Genomic DNA, 10,281 nt, shown 5'->3' on the forward strand with positions numbered 1-10,281 from the left:
TACAGAAGAGGAGGTAGAGGAAGTGGAGCAGTGAACTTAGAAAATCTAACAAACTACTGTTCATTAAATTTGCTTGGCTTTGGAGCATTGATGAAGAGGAAGGAGATATTAGGCATGCCATGAACAACTGGTCCTGCTATTTCCAAGAGTTAGTCCTGGTATGCCCATCTCAGATGACCTACATACAACAGTCAGAAGCCCAGGTTTTCTGGAAGGAGCCAGTTTTAGTGGGGGCCAACTGTGTTGAAGCATCCTGAGTAAAAATCTGAGTGGGAGCTGATGTGCTGGAACACAAGTGGTTAAGGAACTCCAGCTTTGACCCAAGTAGTCTGTTGAATGACATGTTGTCCATATAAAATGAAGTTGCCACCAAGCTCATTCCGTACAGACTTTTAAAGTATTAGCAGCCATGTATGTGCACAGACATGACACAAAACAGACACTCACTGGTGATGGCCACATTACTATTTCTTTGCCTAGGAAGAGCTCTGGGATCCTAGGAACTGCTGGGTATAAAAACTGATGAACAAGCCAGGCAGTGGTGGTGCATGCCTGTAATCCCAGCACTTGGGAGGCAGAGCCAGGCAGATCTCTGTGAGTTCGAGGCCATCCTGGGCTACCAAGTGAGTTCCAAGAGAGGTGCAAAGCTACACAGAGAAACCCTGTCTCAGAGAGAAAAAAAAACTGATGAATGAAGAAAACCATGAACAAGGAGTGGGTTCCAGTTGTACACAGTAGCACTTGAAGGCAGGAGGATCAAGAGTTCGATGTCACACCTTGCTCAATAGCAAACTGAGACTAGCCTTGAGCTATGGAGACCTTGTGTCAAAACAAAGCATGGCTGAGGCAATGATTTGGAGTTGGGCTTTCTAGAACAGGCACACATGTGAGTGGATGTGCTAGTCCATGACAGTCGATGCTCTAGGGTCAGTGAGAGACCCTGCCTCAATAAATACAGTGGGGAGTAACAGAGGACACCTACCATGGACCTCAGACCTCTACACTTAGGCACACACACATGAACCTGCACACATGTGAACACATAAAAAGTAAAATGACGGTCACACACACACACAATGGGTCATTCCTGAGAGGCGGTGTTCCTGGTGAACTTACTACAGCTTTTGGAAAGCTTTGTCTTTGTAGCTGTTATCTTGACAGCACACTTCTTCCTCAGAAGCCAGGCAAAGGCAGGAGAGCTAGGTAGGACTGGAAGGCGGGGCAGCGGGGCACCACTGGGCTGCAGACCACTCAGGCACATCCCCTGTAGTGCTGCAGTGGGTCCAGCCCAGTGTCCTGTCCCTGGTGCTATAGTACAGTAGCTGGATACTAAGTGGCCGGGCCACCCTGCTAGTGACTGACACGTCTCAGTGCTGTTTTGACTACTGTGACCAGAATCTGTCCCTGAGGTGTGGCTGTGCTGAGAAGAATAGAGGGAAAGATTGGAAGAAAAAGGAGGATGGAGACACACACTCTCCAAAGCCCAAAGAATTTTCCATTCACCAGGATCGCAAAGAAGATCCAGAAAAGAACGGGGTGGTATGTAGAGACCCACAAAGGTTTCCTAATAAGAACTTATTCAGGGTCTGAAAATCTGATCTTGCTTTATGCAGCAGGGCTGCTAAGGGGATGGATTGATCATGGGTGTAGTTACCAGATGATTGAAAGGGTCTACACTTGGTTGTATGGTGTGCTTAGATCTTGCAAGGTGGAGGTCTTTTGCCCCACCCCTTTGCATAGTTATAAAAAGCCCTTTTGAAGAAGCAGAAGGAGCCATTGGGTATTGACCCAGGTCCTCCCAAAGCTATCCTGTGTTTCTGTCTTTTTCCTCTTTGCTAGTATTTTTTTATCCCTCTCTCTTCCTCACAGGAACCCTGGAAAAGGTGGGAGCTGGTTTCCCACAGATGGGGCCTGAACAGGGACTTGGGTGCAGAGGAAATAAGTGAGAGGCAAAAGTGATGCATTGGGCTAATAGATGTCCATCAAGGATGGATACACAGGCCCTGACAAAGTAGATCTTTGGGGTAATTCTACAGGCTGTCTCCCAGCAAAGAAATGTATTCAGGACTTCTAAAGAGCAACCACAAGTAGTGCTGGATTAGATCTCAGCTCTTCTATCTATATGGTTTTGACTCCTGAAATGGGGATGCAGCTCCTCCCTATTGGTGTTTATGGGCCTTTGCCTTAAGGCACTGTAGGGTTATTGTTGGGAAGGAATAGTACCACCATGCAGGGGGTCTTTGTTGCTCCTGGAGTAACTGATGATGATTATGTGGGAGAAATTAAGGTAATGACTCACTCACCTAAGGGAATTTCTGTATAAATATAAGCCAGAGACTTGCACGGTTAATTTTACTTCCTCAGGTGCAAACAAGAAATGCAGTTAAAAGGAATAAGAGAGGAGAAGCTGGATTTGGTTTGTCAGATGCCTACTGGCTACAAGCCATACGTCCACAGCATCCAGAACTCACTTTGGTTATAAGTGGAAAAGGTTTCTTGGGTCTTTTAGATACTGGTGCAGATCTGTCTGTTAGCACTGCTTGTCAATGGCCTTCCATGTGGCCAAAGATGAAAACTATTACACAGCTGAAAGGGATTGATCAAACTCAGAGTCCTGAGCAGAGCAGCAATGAACTCTCCTGGAGAGATGAGGAAGGTCATAAAGGAAATACATTCATTGTCCCTCACTTGCTTGCAAATTTGTGGGGGAAAGATGTTATGAGCCATATGAGAGTGTATGTATATACCCCCAATACAGTCATCACTAAACAAAAGGTTCCTGACCAGGAGTTAGTAAAAAAAAAAAATAGTGATACTCTAATGTCAGTCATCTTTGCTCCCTACAGAAAGGGCTAATAGGGATGGATTAGAGTATTTTTAGGAAGGGTCATTAAGCAACCTGTACTCCATGCAGATCCTATAACTTGGAAATCTGACCATCCTGTGTAGATAGATCAATGGCCCCTCACAGAAAGAAAAAATACAAGCCATCCAGCAGGTAGTACAGGAACAACTGGATGGTGGCCATATGGAACCTTCTAGTTCTCACTAGAATTTTCCTATTTTCCTGATCAAAAAGAAATCAGGAAAATTGTTGTTATTTGGGTTTTTTTTACTCTTTTTTGAGGGGGTCTGCCACCAGCTCCCAAATAAATCACACACAGAGGCTTATTCTTAATTACGAATGCCTGACCTTAGCTTGGGTTCGTTACTACCCAGCTTCTCTTGACTTAAATTATCCCCTCTACCTTTTGCCTCTGGGCTTTTCCCTTTTCTTACGTCTGTAAATCTCACTCTTACTCCATGGCTTGCTGGGTAGCTGGGTAGCTGGCCCCTGGAGTCCTCCTCCTTCTCTCACTCCTTGATCCTCCTCCTCCCAGATTTCTCCTTCTATATATTCTCCCTACATGTCAGACCAGCCTATCCTTTCTCCTGCTTCCTATTGGCCTTTCAGCTCTTTATCAGACCAGTCAGGTGTTTTAGACAGGCAAAGTAACATAGCTTCAAAGAGCTAAACAAATGCAACATAAACAAAAGTAACACACCTTAAAATAATATTCTACTACAGGAAATGGAGATTATTACAGGATTTAAGGAAAAGTTATGAGGCCATACTGCCAAGGGAGCTTTGCAGGCTCGATTGCCTACCCCAACAGCCATACCAGAAGATACTTATAAGACTATTTTGGATTCAAAGGATTGTTTTTATAATATCCCTTTGGTTCCCCAAGATTGTCAGGTTTGCATTTAGCATTTATCAGTTAACTTTAAAGGACCCATGAAAATATTTCATTGAAAGATTTTGCCCCAGGGAATGGTCAATAGCCAAACATGTCAGAAATTTGTTGCTCAAGCTATCTGAAAGGTTAAAGATCAATTTCAGCAAGTTTATCTTACTGATTATATGGATGCTATTTCGCTTCTGCACAGAGATGAAGAAACTTGGCTTGGCTCCTCTGGACAGCTTCAGCACTGCCTTACTTGTGCAAAGGTTAGTTGTCACTGCAGAGAGGGTGCGGAGACTACCACCTTTCCAGTACCAAGGACACACGTTATACCCCAGGAACCAAAGCCTCAGAGATGGGAGAGAGAGAGGGATAATAATAATAAACAAATGGGCTAAAAACTGAACAACTTTCAAAAGTTATTACAGGACATTCAATAGCTATGACCTTATTTAAAATTATCTACCGGTGATGTGAAACCTTTTAGTGCAGTGAGATGCCCTTTCTGTATGCTGTGAATATATGTTCCTATGATTGGTTAATAAAGAAGCTGCTCTGGCCTATGGTGAGTCAGACTATAGCCAGGTGGGAAATCCAAGAGAGAGACAGGAAGAAGAAAGGCACAGGCAGAAGAGACACCAGCCCACCACCTAAGGAGCAACATACCAGCAGAGTGGTAACACCACAGCCATGTGACAAAACATAGATTAATAGACATGGGTTAATTTAAGATGATACAGCCAGCTAGCAAGAAACTTAAGCCACTGGCCATACAGTTTGTAATTAATATAAGTCTCTGCATGATTATTTTATAAGTAAGTGGCTGCAGGACTGTGGGACTGGGAGGGGCTGGAGAAACTTCTGGCTACATTTGGCGCTCACCATTGGGTATTGATCCACATAGACCTAAGAAAGCTTAAAGATTCTGAATGCACAGAAATGGAGCTAAACTGGACTTTCTAGTCCCACAGTCATATGCCAACAGCAGCTCAGAGACTCATCTCCCAACAACTGCCTGTGAGATGGAGCTGGCCGCCAGCTGTCATAAGCTAAGCAGCATGGTGGATTCCCACCCAAGTACATAGTGTACTGCATGATGGATTTAGCTTTTGCTAGTATAGACAAATAAATTAATTAAGAGGTTTCTGAGCTACACACTGCTTGATGGAGGCATAGACCCACCACTTCCCAGAGTCAGGCAGTGAGCATGACTCCCCCAGAGATGTCAACAAATGTACCTCTGCCACTTTGAGAAGCTGAGGTGGGTGGAACCAGCAGCCAGGGCTGCCACTTTAGTCCTAGCCACACTGCAGTTTAAATCAATGGTCAAAAAATCATTACAGATTCACAGTAAGACAGATTCAGATGGAATAAAACTAAATGATTTACAATATATGTAAAAATGTACATAGGCTTGAAAGAGAGAAAAAAGGAATATAAATATATAAAGAAATAATAGTCTTAAAAAATAAAGTCTTTAAAGAGACAATAAGAATAATATAAAAGTTAAGGCACATAAAGATGAAAATTACACAAAGAATTCAGATACTGCAAATTATTATATTGTCTTTGGGATTTTTAACTAGAGAGAGACATTTGATTGTAAAGGCTACTCAGTTAAACCAATATGTATATTTTAAAGGTATCTTGACTTCAAAATTTGTGTCTGAAGATACGTTGTTTGGAAAAGAGGTTCTGCTTTTGTTTCCATAAACTATGAGGACCTGTGGATTGCTTCTAAGCTAATATGGTTTGATCAACCAAGATCCCCTGAAAAGCTGATACAGCCTCACAGACTACTACAGCCAAGATTTAACTATAATTCTTAATTTTCTCAGGATCCCCATAAGAATGCCAGTGCCCCCAACCAGCAGGAAGTAGTATGAGAAGCTACACTCAAATTCCCAAAATTCATTTTTATTTAAATTGGGTTGATTATAAATGCAATCTCTTTCTAAAGAAAAGGGGATGTAGGTATGATAGGATGAAAGGATAGATTATTGAATCTACTTTTAAAGAGCAACAAATTATTTGAAATGTTTTATATTGCTATGGATTTTAGTTTATTGATAAAAATTTAAAGTTAATTTTGTTATACTGTATGTGTATTTCTATTCATGTTTAGGGTATTAAGCTTATGCAGCTCATTTAAAAATGTAATATATAGCTGGGCTGTGCACACCTTTAATCCCAGCACTTGGGAGGCAGAGGCAGGTGGATCTTTGTGAGTTCAAGGCCAGCCTAGTCTACAGAGCAGATCCAGGAAAGGCACAAAGCTACACATAGAAACCCTGTCTCGAGAAACAAACAAAAAAATGTAGTATATAATTAAAAACACAAATTAATAGTCACTTATAATAGTCAAACTTATAGTCATGTTAATTAGGTTTTCTAGATATGCAGAGATGTATTTCAGATTATAAGACAAATTGCTAAATGGTTTTATTAATTAAAAACAAAACAAAACAAAAAACAAACAAACAAAAAACCTGAATGGGTTGGGGATTTAGCTCAGTAGTAGAGCGCTTGCCTACCAAGGGCAAGGCCCTGGGTTCGGTTCTCAGCTCAAAAAAAACAAAAAAACAAACAAACAAAAAACAAAACTGGAGCCAGGTATTGGGGTGAAAGCTGAGAGATCAGAGGAATAGGACAAGCCGCAGCCAATGTCACCTTACCAACTCCTCAGCCTCCAGAGAGGGCCACTTCCTTTACACTCACACATATATACCATTCTGTGCTCCGCCGTCTTACTTCCTCTCTCCACCCAGCTACATCACTTCCTCTTTCTGCTCAGCTATCACTTCCTGTCTGTCTGTCCAGACCTCCAGACCTCCATGGTTAACTAGTGCTAGGATTAAAGGCATGTGCCAGCATGACTGGCTCTGTTTCCAATGTGGCTTTGAACTCACAGAGATCTGGATGAATCTCTGCCCCCTGAATGCTAGGATTAAAGCATGTGCTACCACTGCCTGACCTCTATGTTTAATATAGTGGCTAGCTTTTTCCTCTGATCCCCAAATAAGCTTTATTGGGTTGCACAAATAAAATATCACCACATCAGGTAGACAGGTAATCTTCAAACACTTTAAAGACCTACAGAATATGGCATTTTAAATGTTTTTAAGAAGTTAGACTTTTCTGGACAGTGAGACATGTCTGCTCCTGACAGCATCAATTAGTTCAAAGAAGATAATGGGCATCAAAGAAACTCCATATGGAGTTTGCTTTATTTATGGCAAAAGTTAGCCATTTGAGCGAGAAACTGCTCTTTCCTGGACTGCGTGATAATATGTTGTATAAACTGAATATACAGGACCCATAGGAAAATGACCACTGAATTTTGCCAAAACAAAGCAACATGGTCTTTCAGGTTCCTGCTTCACAGAGATTGCCAGACATTCTGCAGGACAAAGGGAGAAGCAACTGAGAGACTCCAGACCTATAGGCTGAAGATGGATGCCTCAACGTTGCAGAGGAACTTTGGGTGACTGTCCAGGCAGACAGCTGTCTCTGTCATTTCCAGAATTTTGGAAGTTGCTTACAAAGTACTTCCTGTTTATTTAGGTAATATTATATCATTTTGGAGTCTTTGATGGAGTTGAAGACTAGATAGTCATAATTATAGTCTTCTTTGGTTATGATGAAAGTTAAATTAGATATGGAAATTTAGACTCATGGGAATAAGATAGATGGTAGAGTATTTTCTTGAATTTTTCCAGATACAGATACACTAGGAATTATAACCATAATTCTTGCTTGATAACTGTTATTATATATAATTTTACTATGTTAAAGTTAAAACCTTCCTCTTTTATTAGACAGAAAAAGGGAAGTGCTGTGGTATGGTCTTTCTGTATGCTGTGAATATGTGTTGCTATTATTGGTTAATAAAGAAGCTTCATTGTTCATAATAGTCTTCACCTGGAAACAACCTAGATGCCCCTCAACCAAAGACTAGATTAAGGAAATGTGGTACATATACACATCAGAGTACTTACTCAGCAGTAAAAATAATGACATCATGAAATTTGCAGGCAAATGGATGGAACTAGAAAATATCATCCTGAGTGAAGTAACCCAGACCCAGAAGGACAAACATTTTATGTACTCACTCATAAGTGGATACTAGATATAAAGCAAAGGATAACAAGACTGCAAGCCACAGCTCCAGAGAAGCTAGCTAACAAGGAGGACCCAAAGAGGGATGCATGGATAACTCTGGGAAATAGATGAGATCTCCATGAGTAAACTGGGGATGAGGAGGGGCCAATGGATGGTAGGGGGTGGGGGATGAGAACATAGGGGAATGGGATGGTTGAGCTGGAACAGGGATGGAGTGGGAGAACAATGAAAGAGATACCATGTATGACAGAGGGAGACATCATGGGGATAGGAAGAAACTGGGTGCTAGAGAAGTTCCCAGGAATCCACAAGGATGACCCCAGCTTAGACTACTAGCAATAGTGGAGAGGGTGCCTGAACTGGCTTATCTCAGTAATCAGATCAGTGAATACCCTAACTATCATCATAGAGAGTTTCTCCAGTAACTGATGGAAGCAGATGCAGAGATCCACAGCCAAACACCAGGCCGAACTCCAGGGGTCCAGCCGAGGAGAGAGGAGGGATTCTGTGAGTGGGGGCATCAGGACCATGATGGGGAAACCTGCAGAGATGGCTAGACCAGACTAGTGGGAACTCATGAAATTTAGACTGACACCTGTGGTTAGGGTTTTTCTGCCTGGCCCACAGTCAGGACAAATCTCTCACCCACTAGGCCTATTGATGCTCAGAACCAACCAAGTAAACACACAGAAACTTACATTGTTTAGAAATTGTATGGCCGTGGCAGGCTTCTTGCTATCTAGTTCTTCTATCTTAAATTAACCCATTTCTATTAATCTATACTTTGCCACTTGGTTCGTGGTTTACCTGTACCTTTACATCTTCCTTGTCATGGCGGTGGCTGGCAGGGTCTCTTCGCCCCAGCCTTCCACCACCCAGCATTCTCTTCTCTCTTGTCCCGCCTATACTTCCTGCCTGGCCACTGGCCAATCAGAATTTTATTTACACAGAGTGATATCCACAGCAGGCACCTTTGAAGCTTCCATGGGACTGGACTAGGCCCTCTGCCTAATCAACACAGTTGTGTAGCTTGATCTGCTTGGGGGCCCCTGACAGTAGGATCAGAATCTATCCCTTGTGCATGAGCTGGCTTTTTGGAGCCCACTGCCCATGGTGGGACATTTCATACAGCCTTGAAGCAGAGAGTGGGGGAGGCTGTACCTGCCTCTGCTAAGTGTACCAAGTTCTGCTGACTCCTCATGGGAGGCCTTGCTTGTAGGAGGAAATGGGAGGGGGAGTGGAGGGAGGGCTGGTGGGCTGGGAGGAGAGAAAATAAATAATTTTTTTTTTTTGGTTTTTCGAGACAGGGTTTCTCTGTGTAGCTTTGTGCCTCTCCTCTAACTCACTTGGTAGCCCAGGCTGGCCTTGAACTCACAGAGATCCGCCTGGCTCTGCCCCTCGAGTGCTGGGATTAAAGGCATGCGCCTCCACCACCCGTCAAAAAATTTCTTAATAAATAAAGAAGTTGCTCTGGCCTATGGTGAGTCAGGTTATAGCCAGATGGGAAATCCAAGAGAGACAGGAAGAAGAAAGACAGAGGCAGAAGAGATGCCAGCCCACCACCCAAGGAACAACATGCCAGCAGACTGGTAATGCCACAGCCATGTGGCAAAATAGATTAACAGACATGAGTTAATTTAAGATGATAGATCTAACTAGCAAGAAATTAAGCCATTGGCCATACAGTTTGTAATTAATATAAGCCTCTAAGTGATTATTTTCTAAGTAGCTATGGGACCACAGGGCTGGGTGTGACTGGAGAAATTTCCAGCTACAAGATAGTGATCCTAATTCACACAGACAGTTAACTGAAAAAGGTCAACAGGTTCTTTTGCAGGTTGAGAATGCTATTCAATATCAGCAAGTATGTTATTTTAATTATGATCTACCTTGGCATGCATATATCTTTCCCATTAGACATACTCCTACAGCAGTATTATGGCAAAATGGTCCTCTTTTATGGCTACATCTCCCTGTTTCACCAGCTAAGGCATTAAATCCATATTATGAAGCTTGTTTGGTACACAAAAAAGCAGGATTGAATCTAGACTTTATTTTGGTAAAGAACCAAGTGTGATCAATGTTCCTTTTACAAAACAGCAAATTGATTGGCTTTTTCAAAATAATGAATCTTGGGCAATTGCCTTTTCTCAGTTTTTAGGTAAAATTGATAACCAGTTTCCAGCCAATCAATTGTTACAGTTTACTCAAATGCATTCATTTATATTTCCTAAGGCTGTGATGAAAGATCCTGTAAGAGATGCTATGCTAGTTTTTACTGATAGTTATTCCAATGGGAGGGCTGCTTATGTTATCAATGGAAAAAGCTATGTAATACAAACAACCACAGCTTCAGCACAGATAGTGGAATTACAGGTGGTAAATATGGTTTTTTAGTTTCTTATAGACAGTTCATTTAATTTATATACATATA

This window comes from Onychomys torridus, chromosome 3 (genome assembly GCF_903995425.1).
Source record: "Onychomys torridus chromosome 3, mOncTor1.1, whole genome shotgun sequence".
Classification (NCBI taxonomy): Eukaryota; Metazoa; Chordata; class Mammalia; order Rodentia; family Cricetidae; genus Onychomys; species Onychomys torridus.